We start from the raw sequence: 14,127 nt of genomic DNA, 5'->3' as shown, positions 1-14,127 counted from the left end.
TGACATGCAGAGTCCATGAATTTATGAGGTTGTCTCCATATAGGTATACGACCATCCACGCGATACAATTTGAAATGATACTTACCTGACCTGGCAACATGTTTCCAGTCATCAACAGACCAATGTGTTGATGGGCCGAGGCAAGGCGTAAAGCTTTGTGTAATGCCGTAATCGAAGGTACACGAGTGGGCCTTCGGCTCCATATCAATGATGTTTCATTGAATGGTTCGCATGCTGACACTTGTTGATGGCCCAGCATTGAAATCTGCAGCAGTTTGCGGAAGCGTTGCACTTCTGTCACGTTGATAGATTCTCTCAGTCGTCATCGGTCACATTCTTGCAGGATCTTTTCCTGGCCACAGCAGTGTCAGAGATTTGATGTTTTACCAGATTCCTGATATTCATGGTTCACTTGTGAAATGGTCATATGGGGAAATCCCCACTTCATCGCTACCTCAGAAATGCTGTGTCCCATCACACGTGTGCCAACTCTAAACACCATGTTCAAACTCACTTAAATCTTGATAACATGCCATTGTAGCAGCAGTAACGAATCTAACAACAGAGCCAGACACTTGTTGTCTTATATATGCATTGCCGACCACAGTGCTGTGTTCTGCCTGTTTACATATCTCTGTATTTGAAGACATTTGCCTATACCAGTTTCTTTGGCGCGTCAGCATGTAATCTCGGGAAGAACTGTGGAGATTTTGATACAATTTTCACTAGGCTAATAGAAAGACTGAATCACGAGGACCTTTTGTGGATATTACTTCATATTATAAACAAGTTGTCCACCTAGTTATTTTGTGCTACCCCTGCAAAGCTATGATGGGTCAATAGTTTTTTTATACTTTATCTATATCTATCTGTATTTTGCAAACCACTGTGAAGTACGTGGCAGAGTGTACATCTCATTGTACTAATTATTAAGGTTTCTCCCATCCTGTTCACGTAGGGAGCACGGGAAGAATGACAGTTTAAAAACCCCCGTGTGTGTTGAAATTAATCTAATCTTGTCCTCACAATCCCTGCAGGAGCAATCCATAGGGGAGCTGTAGTATTTTCCTAGAGTCTTCATTTCAAGCCGATTCCTGAAACTTTGTAAGTTGGTTTTTTGGGATGGTTTCCATGTATATTCTAGCATGGCCCACACAAGTTATTTGAATTATCTGTAAGGAATCTCCTTTGTAGAATGATTTCATTTTCTCTGCAATCTGCCAATAAAAAGTATACTACATGTTTTGCACATGACTGAGTCTATGTGCACTTTCTATTTCATATCACTGCAAAGTGTTGCAACCAGGAATTTGTATGAGTTAACCAATTCCAACTGTGACTCGATGTTATAGTCATAGGATACTACATTTTCTTGTTGTGTGAAGTGCACAGTTTTATGTTTATGTACATTTAAAGCAGGTTACCAATGTTTGCACCACTTTGAACTCTTGTCTGACTGAATATGAATGCAGCTTGCTTCAGACAGTACTCCGTTATAGATAACTGCATCATCTGCAAAAACTCTGAGGTAGTGTTAATTTTATGTTCATGGTCATTAATATACAACATGAACAGCAAGGGGCCCAATGCACTTCCCCAAGAGACATGTGAAGTTGCTTCTACGTCAGTCGATGACGCTCCATCTGAAACAACTTGCTGGGTCTTCCCTACCAAAAGATCATCAGTCCAGTCACAAATTCTTCTTGATACTCCATATGATCATACTATTAACAGTAAGCATGGATGTGGCACTGAGTCAAATGCTTTTCAGAAATCAAGAAATACTGCATCTACTTGACTGTATCAATCCAGAGTTTTCATTATTTTACAATGAAATGAACACCCTTAGCTGCTTACAGGCATTACCATACGTCAACGGGGACAGATGAAAATGTGTGTCCCAACCGGGACTCGAACCCGGGATCTCCTGCTTACATGACAGACTCTGTATCCATCTGAGCCACCGAGGACAAAGAGGATAGTACGACTGCAGGGATTTATCTCTGGCGCGCCTCCCGCGTCATTATGCCATGTTATAAAAGTGCAAATTGGGTTTTGGAATACCCACTCATCTTTTCATTGGTAAGAGAATTAAATTGGGGCAACTCTCTTGGGTTTTCCTTTGTAAAAACATGTTTGAAAATGGAGTTAAGCATTTCTGCTTTTGCTGTGCTACCCTTAATTGTAGGTCCTGTCTTGTCGATGAGTGACTAAACACTAACATTGACGCCACAGACAGCCTTTATATAGGGCAGGATTTCTAGTGAAACATAATGCAGGTAATTAATTAGTTTATTCTAGGAACAACTGAAGGTTTGCATGCAATTTCAGTCTGAGTGGATATTCTGCAAATTTCATTAGTTGTTTGTGGATGGTTCTATTCTGGTAGTTCAATTTACCATTTGATTCATATCAGTGTTGTGTAGCTACAGAAGCTCAAAACATTACGATATCAGAGATACTTTTCATAACTTGGTGTTCATCCTAATCAAAAACATGCAGAGTACTGCATTAAGAAACTAGTGGAGCGTGCGTAATGAATCAGAATTTTTAGAATGGTGAAGAATTACTACAGGTGTACCTCTGGGGCCGATACCATGTCTGTTCTCATTGTATTTAAATGTTCTTACAGTGTATATCCAAAAAGCAGGAACAGTTCTCTCTTCTGACAGTGTATATATTATAAAGAAGCCTAATGAAATAACATCAACACCTGATGATGTAAATAATGCTTCCCTGAAAGTTAATAAACAATTCTCTACATATGGACTGTCACTGGAGTTAGGTAAAATACAATACATGCATTGACAATGATAAAATCCGCTACAGTTGTAAAAATTATTTATTTATAAAAAGGGAAGCACTCTTTGATGACATGCATTGTATTGACATATAATAGGCCTACAATACATGAACCATGGGCCTTGCCATGATGAGGTGGCTTGCATGCCTCAATGATACAAATAGCCATATCATAGGTCAACCACAGTGGAGGGGTATCTGTTGAGAGGCCAGACAAGTATCTGGTTCCTGAAGAGGGGCAGCAGCCTTTTCAGTTGGAGTGGATACAGTCTAAATGACTGACTGATTTGGCCTTGTAACATCAGGCCTACATGCCCTTGTTGTACTGGCGCTGTAAACAGCTGAAAGCAAGGGGGGAACTATGGCCACAATTTTTCCCATGGGCATGCTGCTATATTGTATGATTGAATGATAATTGCATCCTCTTGGGTAAAATATCAGGAGGTAAAATAGTCCCCCATTTGAATCTCTGGGTGGGGACTATTCAGGAGGATGTCATCATCAGAAGAAACAAAACTAGCATTCTATGGGTTGGAGTGTGGAGTGTTAGATCACTTAATTTGGTAGACAGGTTAGACAGTTTAGAAATGGAACTGGATAGATAGAAGGTAAATATAGTCAGAATTAATGAAGTTCAGTGACAGGTTGAACAGGACTCTAGTCAGGCAAGTATAGATTTAGAAATACAAACTCAAATAGTTAATGAATGAGAAAATAGGAATGCTGTTGAAGTACTATGAACAGCCCAGTCAACACATTAGCATAGCCAAGATAGGCACAAAACCAACACCCACTACAGAAGCACAAGTTTATATGCCAACTAGCTCCCCAGATGGTAAAGAGAATGAATAAAATGTATGATGAGACAAAAGATATTATTCACATAGTTAAAGGAGACAAAAATGTAATTGTGATGAACACTGGTATTTAATAGTAGAAAAAGGAAGAGAAGGAAAAATAGTAGCTGAATATTGAATGAGGAAAAGGAATGAAAGAGGAAGCCAACTTGTAGATTTTTCCACGGAGCATAATTTGATGATTGCGAACACTTGGTTTAAGAATCATGAAAGAAGGCTGAATATGTGGGAGAGACCTGGAGAAATCGAAGGTTTCAGATTGATTTATATATTAGTAAGACAGAGATTTTGGAACCAGATTTTAAACTGTAAGACATTTCCAGGGGCAGATGTTGACTCTGACCACAATTTATTGGATATGAATTGTCAACTGGAACTAGACAAATTCAAAGCAGGTAGTAAATTAGGGAGATGGGAACTGTTGGAAGTTTCAGAGGCAGCATTAGGCACCAATTGATCAGAGCAGGGCAAAGGAATACAGTAGCACAATAATGGGTAGCTTTGAGGCACGAAACAGTGAAGGCAACAGAGAATCAAATAGGTAAAAAGACAAGGCCTAGTAGAAATCTTTGGATAGCACAAGAGATATTGAATTTAATTGATGAAAGGAGAAAATATAAAAATGCAGCAAATGAATCAGGTGAAACTGAATACAAACATCTCAAAAATGGTATTACAACAAAAATAATCAATTATTGACAAAGTCTACATCTACATCCATACTCCGCAAGCCACCTGACGGTGTGTGGTGGAGGGTAACGTAAATGAACAGACAAAAAAATCTACTTGCCAAGTGGCGGTAGGAGAAAACACACACACACACACACACACACACACACACACAAAGGTTTAACTTTTACAAGCTTTAGGAGCCAGTGGCTCCTTCTTGTGGCAGAAGAGTTGAAGGGGGGAGGATGAGGGGTGAAGGAAAAGTTCTTTTCCTTCACTCCTCTCCCATAAGAAGGAGCCACTGGCTCCAAAACCTTGTAAAAGTTAAACGTTTTTGTGTGTATGTTTTTCTGCTGCTGCTTGGTAAGTAGATTATTTTATCCATCCATTTACGTTAGATTGTCAAAAATGATATTGATGGAAAGTGCAAAATGGCAGAACAGGAATGGCTTGAGTACAAATGTAGGGATACAGAAGCATATATGACTAGGTGAAAGATACATAATGCCCTTAGCAATATTAAAGAGGTATTTGGAGAAAAGAGAAGCACAGATGGAAAACCAGTAATAACCAAAGACAGGTAATTTTAAAGGAAATGAAATTGAAGGCCATATTATATAAAGGGAAGAGGACATAGGTAAAGATGAGGTTCGGGACATAATACTGTGAGAAGAATTTGACAGATTACTGGGAGATCTAGGTCAAATCAAGACCCCAGGACTACACAACATTCTGTCAGAACAGCTGGTATCCTTGAGGGAGCGAGTATTCAAATGGATAAAAACAGGACCTGTATGCTTTTCAAGGAAATCTCATAATATTCTTCCTGCAAAATAGTGGCAAGTTAGGTAACAGTGGTGGAGATGCATAGTTTTCATGCAACTTTTTCTGCAAAGTATATCACAAAGGCTCAATAATATTGAGATCTGGTGATTGTGGAAGCCGGAGATGCAGTACTTTATGCTCATGCTTGCAAAGCCAGTCCTGGACAATGCAAGCTGTGTGAACAGGTGCCTTTTCATCTTGAAACACAGCATCACTGTTGGGGAGCAAACATTGTACCATGGAGTGGACCTGATCAGCCATAATCACCAAACCCCTGCCAGGTTTCACCCTTGGGATGCAACTCAGCCAGAAGATGGAAACAGTGTGGAACAAGACTCATCCAATCAAATTACTATCTTTCCACTGCTCTGAACTCCACTTTTTATAGCTTTGGCACCATGTTTTATACTACAGACATTTTCATCACTGATAAGTGTTTTTGGAATTCCAACTTGCTTGAAATTCCCTGCTTTTGGTGTTCCCTTCATGTTGTATTCATGCTGATAGGGTTCGCGAGTGTGATGTTCAATTTTGCAGTGACTTTTTCAACTGTCATTCTCTTATTTTTTATACAGTCCTCATTAATGACCATCTGTCATACTCACTCAACACACACTTTTGTCCACATTGTGATTTAGGAGACGTTTTTCTGCTTTCCCTGTATACAGTATAAATCTAAGAGATAGCGTCTCTTGGAACATCAAACACTTTGGCTAACTTGCTTACAGAAGCACCCACCATATGAACACATTTGAACTCACTTAGCTCTGCCATAATGTACTCACAACTAGACAGAATAATGTTCTGAGCATAACTGACATTTGCAATGGATTGAGGACATTGCACAGGTGCTGTTTGTGGTCAAATACAACAGCACAACCTGCACACCTCATGTGCAAGCATGCATTTCTCATGGTGTTTCCATATTTTTGTGCATCCCTGTATACTGAAATTGACCTCAACTATAACTCACATGTTACAAACCTTTTTAAGCATCTTAGCCTTGAAAATTTTGCGTTATGGATAACATAAAATTTTGAAGTTGAAAATCTCAAAAATTTTATTTATTTCCCTATTTTCATTCACTAATGTCTTATGTAGTGCCTCAAGAATTTCTGCGTGAATTCTAGAACCACTCGTTCTCCTACCGTCTGAAACACACAATATTTTAAATACAAGTGGGAGAGTGTAAACATATCTACTGCACCACCTGTTTCTGTGTGCAGGTTGGGAGTGTGTTTCGTTGGCGTTTGTTTGTTGGAGTTTGTTTTGTTGGCGTGGCGGTCAAGGGCATACCCAGGATCTGAATTGGGGGGGGGGGGGAGGGGGGGAAGGGGCAGGTCATACTAGTCTCAGGAAACAAGGACTCGAGACAACATACAGCACTTCTTATTAAATAAAACAGTAAACCAGTGAAAAACTGCTTTTAATAAACATTTTAAACACAAGAATGCATTTGTTTAAAAATACAACTTTTCAATTCAGTAATAATCTTATAGGATTTGCCGCAAATTTCTCACTTACTTTCTTCTCTAACAGCTCACAGTTTTCTTTTACATAATTGTGGTGTACGCTCATCAGGCATAATCCTTTGAGCCTTTCTTCTCCCATAGTGCTTCTGAGCCACGTCTTCACTCTTCGAAGTGTGCTGAAGGATCGTTCCACAGTCGCTGTTGTGGATGGAATAGTGCTCAAAATTTTTAGTGCTTTTTTCATGCTCGGGAAAACAATTTTGGTCTCATTAAACAGGTCAACGACTTCCATATCCTTTAATTTAGCTTCAGTTATATTCTTTTTCCTCCACAAATTGTACCATAGTTCCAGTTCTCCGGCAATTCATCCAATCCATAAAATGTTTTAAACAATGCTGCACTTTTAAGGAAGTCTGTTACACTAGAATTGCTCGGTGATGGCCAGTTTTGTGGAAAGTTCTAAAAATTATTTTCTAAATCACTTGCACTAAATTTCGCACCATCTACTGCTTGTCATAACCTGCACATCAACTGCTATTAATGTACAGTTAGCGTCAGCTGTAACTAAAAAATTAATAGTTTAGGAGCAGAAAAGCATTTTGCATTTAAATATGGTAGGAGAAACGATGTTGTTCATTAGAAACTTCACATAGTCATGATCCCTTATTGCCTACAAGTGAATATGCTGTTCCTTGGTGACGTAACATGCCTGCGAATAGCAGAGCGGATTGCTTATCACAAAATTTATTATTTCTATAAACTTCCCTGCCGACAGTAACGTGCCAAAGACGAAAAAATTACTCCCGGATCTACGCGAACGAGTTCGAATATCTTCTAGGGGGGGGGGGGGAGGGGGGCATTGCCCCCCCCCCTGCCCCTCGCTGGGTACGCCCATGGTGGCAGTCGAATGACACTGACAAGTGTTTGCCACTAGAGCCACAGAAGCCGTATTGTAAGAACAAGAACTAATTATGTAGTATTCTTTGCTGTTTTAGTGACTTGATTATTGTTAAAGAAAAATGAACAATTGATTATAGACTTTTAAGTAATTCATATATTGGACTCGCCCGAGGCAAGACATGTTCATAAATTATGAGTGGTTCTTAAACCAACTCGCTTATGAAGTTAATTTAATGCCTCTCGAAATATGTGCGAAATACGAGAAGACAGAGATATTTACATGTGAAATGTGAGAATGTTATTCTGCATACTCCGTTACATCATTAATTGGTGAAAACATAAAGTTTTTATATTTACTCCACACGTTCTGTCATCTACATCGTTAGAACGTGGTGACCAGTGAAAAGGACTCGAAAAAACGGGAATTTTGAGAGGATATCCAAGCAGAAGATAAGATGCGTTGCCATAGCAACCAGGTATAACAAGACAAGAGAACTGTTTCATGGAATTGGATTCACCCTAAAAGTTCAAATGGTGAAAATTAAAAAATGCAATAAAAGAGAAGATGTAAGAAAGATATAACATTAAAAGAAAAGAGAGAAGGTTCCAATGTATTAGGCTAAGAAGAAATATGATGAGAATAATTCATTGAAGAAGATCCGGTGTGGGAAGTAAGCAGCTCTCACACACATAGTGGGGACGTAGACGTGGAAACCAGTCTAAGTCCGCCGACACCGGCACCTGTCACTGATCACCGGTGCTAGTGTTGTTCACCGGCGCTGATTATGCATCCCCTCACCAATGCAGCTAGAACTCTACACCGGCTGAGCACAAAACAATAATTGTTTGAGTGTAAAGTTGAAGGAACTGATGACTAACAGACTCTTAATAGAGTTATTATACTCGGTGTAGAATTTTTTTGATGAATACTAGATCTAAAGGTAAGAAGAATATGGATAATACTCAGAAAACTGGGGAAACTTCAGAACCAGTCATGGCTATGACTGTGAGTAAGGAAGTGCCCGACTGATCTGAAGTAGTAAATTTAATCAAAGCCCAAAGTGCAGGTTCAGCGGCTTTAAGAAAGGAACTAATTGCTCAAAATACTTCTTTAAGAAAGGAACTAACTGCAACTTTAGGTCAAAGAATCAGGCTGCACAAACACACATCATAATACACACAAAGATATACGAGTATGCAAACAATGAAACTACTAACTAGAAACCTATCAAGAGGTATGAACCGTCTAGTGTTGTAGTGGGAAGGTACGTGTACATTGGGAAATATGCACACATTGTTGTTTATTGTGATGGTTCTACATCACACGTTTATATAGGGAAAAAAAAATTATATATATATATATATGTATATGAGAACTATGATGTTTTCATATCATATATACAGGGTGTTACAAAAAGGTATGGCCAAACTTTCAGGAAACAATCCTCACACACAAAGAAAGAAAATATGTTATGTGGACATGTCTCCGGAAAGGCTTATTTTCCATGTTAGAGCTCATTTTATTACTTCTCTTCAAATCACATTAATCATGGAATCGAAACACACAGCAACAGAACGTACCAGCGCGACTTCAAACACTTTGTTACAGGGAATGTTCAAAATGTCCTCCGTTAGCGAGGATACATGCATCCACCCTCCGTCGCATGGAATCCCTGATGCGCTGATGCAGCCCTCGAGAATGGTGTATTGTATCACAGCCGTCCACAATATGAGCATGAAGAGTCTCTACATTTGGTACCGGGGTTGCGTAGACAAGAGCTTTCAAATGCCCCCATAAATGAAAGTCAAGAGGGTTGAGGTCAGGAGAGCGTGGAGACCATGGAATTGGTCCACCTCTACCAATCCATCGGTCACCGAATCAGTTGTTGAGAAGCGTACGAACACTTCGACTGAAATGTGCAGGAGCTCTATCATGCATGAACCACATGTTGTGTCGTACTTGTAAAGGCACATGTTCTAGCAGCACAGGTAGAGTATCCCGTATGAAATCATGATAACGTGCTCCATTGAGCGTAGGTGGAAGAACATGGGGCCCAATCAAGACATCACCAACAATGCCTGCCCAAACGTTCATAGAAAATCTGTGTTGATGACGTGATTGCATAATTGCGTGTGGATTCTCTTCAGCCCACACATGTTGATTGTGAAAATTTACAATTTGATCACGTTGGAATAAAGCCTCATCCCTAAAGAGAACATTTGCACTGAAATGAGGATTGACACATTGTTGGATGAACCATTTGCAGAAGTGTACCCGTCGAGGCCAATCAGCTGCTGATAGTGCCTGCACACGCTGTACACGGTACGGAAACAATTGGTTCTCCCGTAGCACTCTCCATCTCTCCATACAGTGACGTGGTCAACATTACCTTGTACAGCAGCAACTTCTCTGAAGCTGACATTAGGGTTATCGTCAACTGCACGAAGAATTGCCTCGTCCATTGCAGGTGTCCTCGTCGTTCTAGGTCTTTCCCAGTCGCGAGTCACAGGCTGGAATGTTCCGTGCTCCCTAAGACGCCAATCAACTGCTTCGAACGTCTTCCTGTCGGGACACTTTCGCCCCACGGCTATTGCCCCGTGCTAATCCATACATCAAATGGGCATCTGCCAACTCCGCATTTGACATTGCGATGACTGCAAAACCACGTTCGTGATTAACACTAACCTGTTGATGCTACGTACTCATATGCTTGATGCTAATACTGTAGAACAATGAGTCGCATGTCAACACAAGCACCGAGGTCAACATTACCTTCCTTCAATTGGGCCAACTGGCGGTGAATCGAGGAAGTACAGTACATACTGAAGAAACTAAAATGAGCTCTAACATGGAAATTAAGCGTTTCCGGACACATGTCCAAATAACATCTTTTCTTTATTTGTATGTGAGGAATGTTTCCTGAAAGTTTGGCTGTACCTTTTTGTAACACCCTGTATACATATATAAATATATAAACCATGATAATTCTAAATCAGGTATACGTAAGATGGAAGTGTGAGTAATGAAGGAGAACATATGCCAGAGAGGAATTGATTGTGATAATTATTCAGGAATGTCAGTCTAACAAATATTCTGATGATTTGTAGGATAGTGGGACTATTATAACCTAAGTAAACATATTATAGATTGAATAGTTTATAGAGCATAGTATATACCAAGTATGTATAAGGTGAAGCATAGGCGAGGACTCTAGGGGGCAAAGGAAGTATTAAGAAGGATATACAAAGTGTATAATAGATTTATATATTTACCAGGAAATATTTAATTATGGTGTACATAAAGATGTATACTAGGGCAATGAACCATGAGGCCTACTCATAAAGGATAAGGGGGACGTACCTGACATTTGCTAAGGATATAGGGCAGGTGTACCTACATGGAGATAGGATGATCTGTGGCCTGATGAATAGGGATGTATTAAAAAGAGGCATACCTACCAAAACGGAAGGAGTAAGTGCACTCATAGGGTCAACCCACTTGTAAGATATAGCCTAGGTACTGATCCTAGGGGAAAAGGGCAATATTGTGACAGAAGTCACACATTTAATAGGAATTGTTTTGGTAAATTTGAATTCTATATGCCACTAGCATTATTATGATTTATGAGAGTTTACAAGGGTAGAAAAGAACACTTTCATTTGCCCAGAGTTCCTCCAGATTAGAAACAGTCTATAATTAATGAGACTATTACATACTAAAGAAGCAGTACAAAGAATTAGAATAAAGGATGAAACAATCAGGTGTCTATGACACCTGGAGTTTACGATTGGAAATCAGAAATGTTGTCCGCACAATTCCTAGATATAAAAGAACTGACTCCAACATTAGGTGGAATGTTCAAGTTGTTATTAGCAAAGGAGAATGAAAAGAGAAGAGCTAAGTATTAAATAAAAGGCTGTTCACGATTATTAAAAGAAATAGAATGTATACTGGTTAAAATGTGAATTAGTATTATGTGGGATATTAACATACGTGTCGATTATGTATAAAATATCGCATGTTCAAACTGAGGTGAGGGATATATAGTGCTTCGAGAATTTCCGTGTAAATTGTAGAACCACTCGTTCTTCTTCTACCGTCTCGAACACAACACAAGATATTTTAAATATAGGTGGGAGAGTGGAAACGTTTCTCCTTTGCAGGTTGGGAGTTTGTTATGAGAAGATAGTAAGCGTGGCAGCTGAACAATGCCGACAAGCGTTTGCCGCTAGCACCACAGAAGCCATATTGGAAGAACAAGAAGTAATTATGTAGTATTCTTTGCTGTTTTACTGACTGTGATTATTGTTGTTGTTGTTGTTGTGGTCTTCAGTCCTGAGACTGGTTTGATGCAGCTCTCCATGCTACTCTATCCTGTGCAAGCTTCTTCATCTCCCAGTACCTACTGCAACCTACACCCTTCTGAATCTGCTTAGTGTATTCATCTCTTGGTCTCCCTCTATGATTTTTACCCTCCACGCTGCCCTCCAATGCTAAATTTTTGATCCCTTGATGCCTCAAAACATGTCCTACCAACCGATCCCTTCTTCTAGTCAAGTTGTGCCACAAACTTCTCTTCTCCCCAATCCTATTCAATACCTCCTCATTAGTTACATGATCTACCCACTTTATCTTCAGCATTCTTCTGTAGCACCACATTTCGAAAGCTTCTATTCTCTTCTTGTCCAAACTATTTATCGGCCATGTTTCACTTCCATACATGGCTACACTCCATACAAATACTTTCAGAAATGACTTCCTGACACTTAAACCTATACTCGATGTTAACAAATTTCTCTTCTTCAGAAACGATTTCCTTGCCATTGCCAGTCTACATTTTATATCCTCTCTACTTCGACCATCATCAGTTATTTTACTCCCTAAATAGCAAAACTCCTTTACTACTTTAAGTGTCACATTTCCTAATCTAATCCCCTCAGCATCACCCGATTTAATTCGACTACATTCCATTATCCTCGTTTTGCTTTTGTTGATGTTCATCTTATATCCTCCTTTCAAGACACTGTCCATTCCATTCAACTGCTCTTCCAAGTCCTTTGCTGTCTCTGACAGAATTACAATGTCATCGGCGAACCTCAAAGTTTTTACTTCTTCTCCATGAATTTTAATACCTACTCCGAATTTTTCTTTTGTTTCCTTTACTGCTTGCTCAATATACAGATTGAACAACATCGGGGAGAGGCTACAACCCTGTCTCACTCCTTTCCCAACCACTGCTTCCCTTTCATGCCTCTCAACTCTTGTGATTATTGTTAAAGAAAAATGAACAATTGATTATAGACTTAAGTACTTCACATATTGTATTCGCTAGAGGTGAGACCGGTTCAAATATTATGTGGTTGGTAAACCAGATATATTACAGACATATTTAATCGAGCCTAACGCTTGACAAATCAGTTGACTTGTAAGCATTTGAATATTAATGTGAGAAATGGTGAATATGTTGCTTGTGGAAGTTGAAATATATCATGAGTGAACAAGAAGTATTCTTCGAGTAATAAATTATTTCAAAAGTAGAGAGTGAGTCTTTTAAATTCCATTAACCAGCAGTATTCTTTGGAGAAGAAGTTTTCAGAGATTGACGTGGCCAGAAATCAAGAGAAGAAGATTGGCTGTGCAGATCAAGTAAGTCAATTGATGTCTCACATCGTTAGACTTATAGCATCATATTCTGGGGTAACATGTCATTCAGGAAAAACGTATTTGTTGCACAGAAGCCTGTCATTAGGATAATATGTAATGTTTACACTAGGACATTGTAGACAGTGTGTGTGTGTGTGTGTGTGTGTGTGTGTGTGTGGGTGGGTGGGTGGGTGGGTGTCCTAACCTTTAAGAGAGCGAGACATTTATGAAATCATGTACATTGTCAGCATGTTGCCATATTTTTAGGTGACAATATATACTATAATTGTAAAACACTCAGGTCACACCATAACAAAAGGTAGTACTAATGATCCACCGACCTTTGGAGAAAAGAGAGCCACTTGTATGAATATCAAGAGCTCAGATGGAAACCCAGCTCTAAGCAAAGAAGGGAAAGCAGAAAGGTGGAAGGAGTATATAGAGGGTCTATACAAGGGCGATGTTCTTGAGGACAATATTATGGAAATGGAGGAGGATGTAGATGAAGATGAAATGGGAGATATGATACTGCGTGAAGAGTTTGACAGAGCACTGAAAGACCTGAGTCACAACAAAGCTCCAGGAGTAGACAACATTCCATTATAACTACTGACAGCCTGGGGAGAGCCAGTCCTGACAAAACTCTACCATCTGGTGAGCAAGATGTATGATACAGGCGAAATACCCTCAGACTTCAAGAAGAATATAATAATTCCAATCCCAAAGAAAGCAGGTGTTGACAGATGTGAAAATTACCGAACTATCAATTTAATAATAAGTCACAGCTGCAAAATACTAACACGAATTCTTTACAGATGAATGGAAAAACTAGTAGAAGCCGACCTTGGGGAAGTTCAGTTTGGATTCCGTAGAAATATTGGAACACGTGAGGCAATACTGACCCTACGACTTATCTTAGAAGCTAGATTAAGGAAAGGCAAACCTACGTTTCTAGCAT

The sequence above is a fragment of the Schistocerca nitens genome, chromosome 8, assembly GCF_023898315.1.
Source record: "Schistocerca nitens isolate TAMUIC-IGC-003100 chromosome 8, iqSchNite1.1, whole genome shotgun sequence".
Lineage (NCBI taxonomy): Eukaryota > Metazoa > Arthropoda > Insecta > Orthoptera > Acrididae > Schistocerca > Schistocerca nitens.
The sequence above is the reverse complement of the archived record's forward strand: the minus strand, read 5'-3'. Positions refer to the sequence as shown.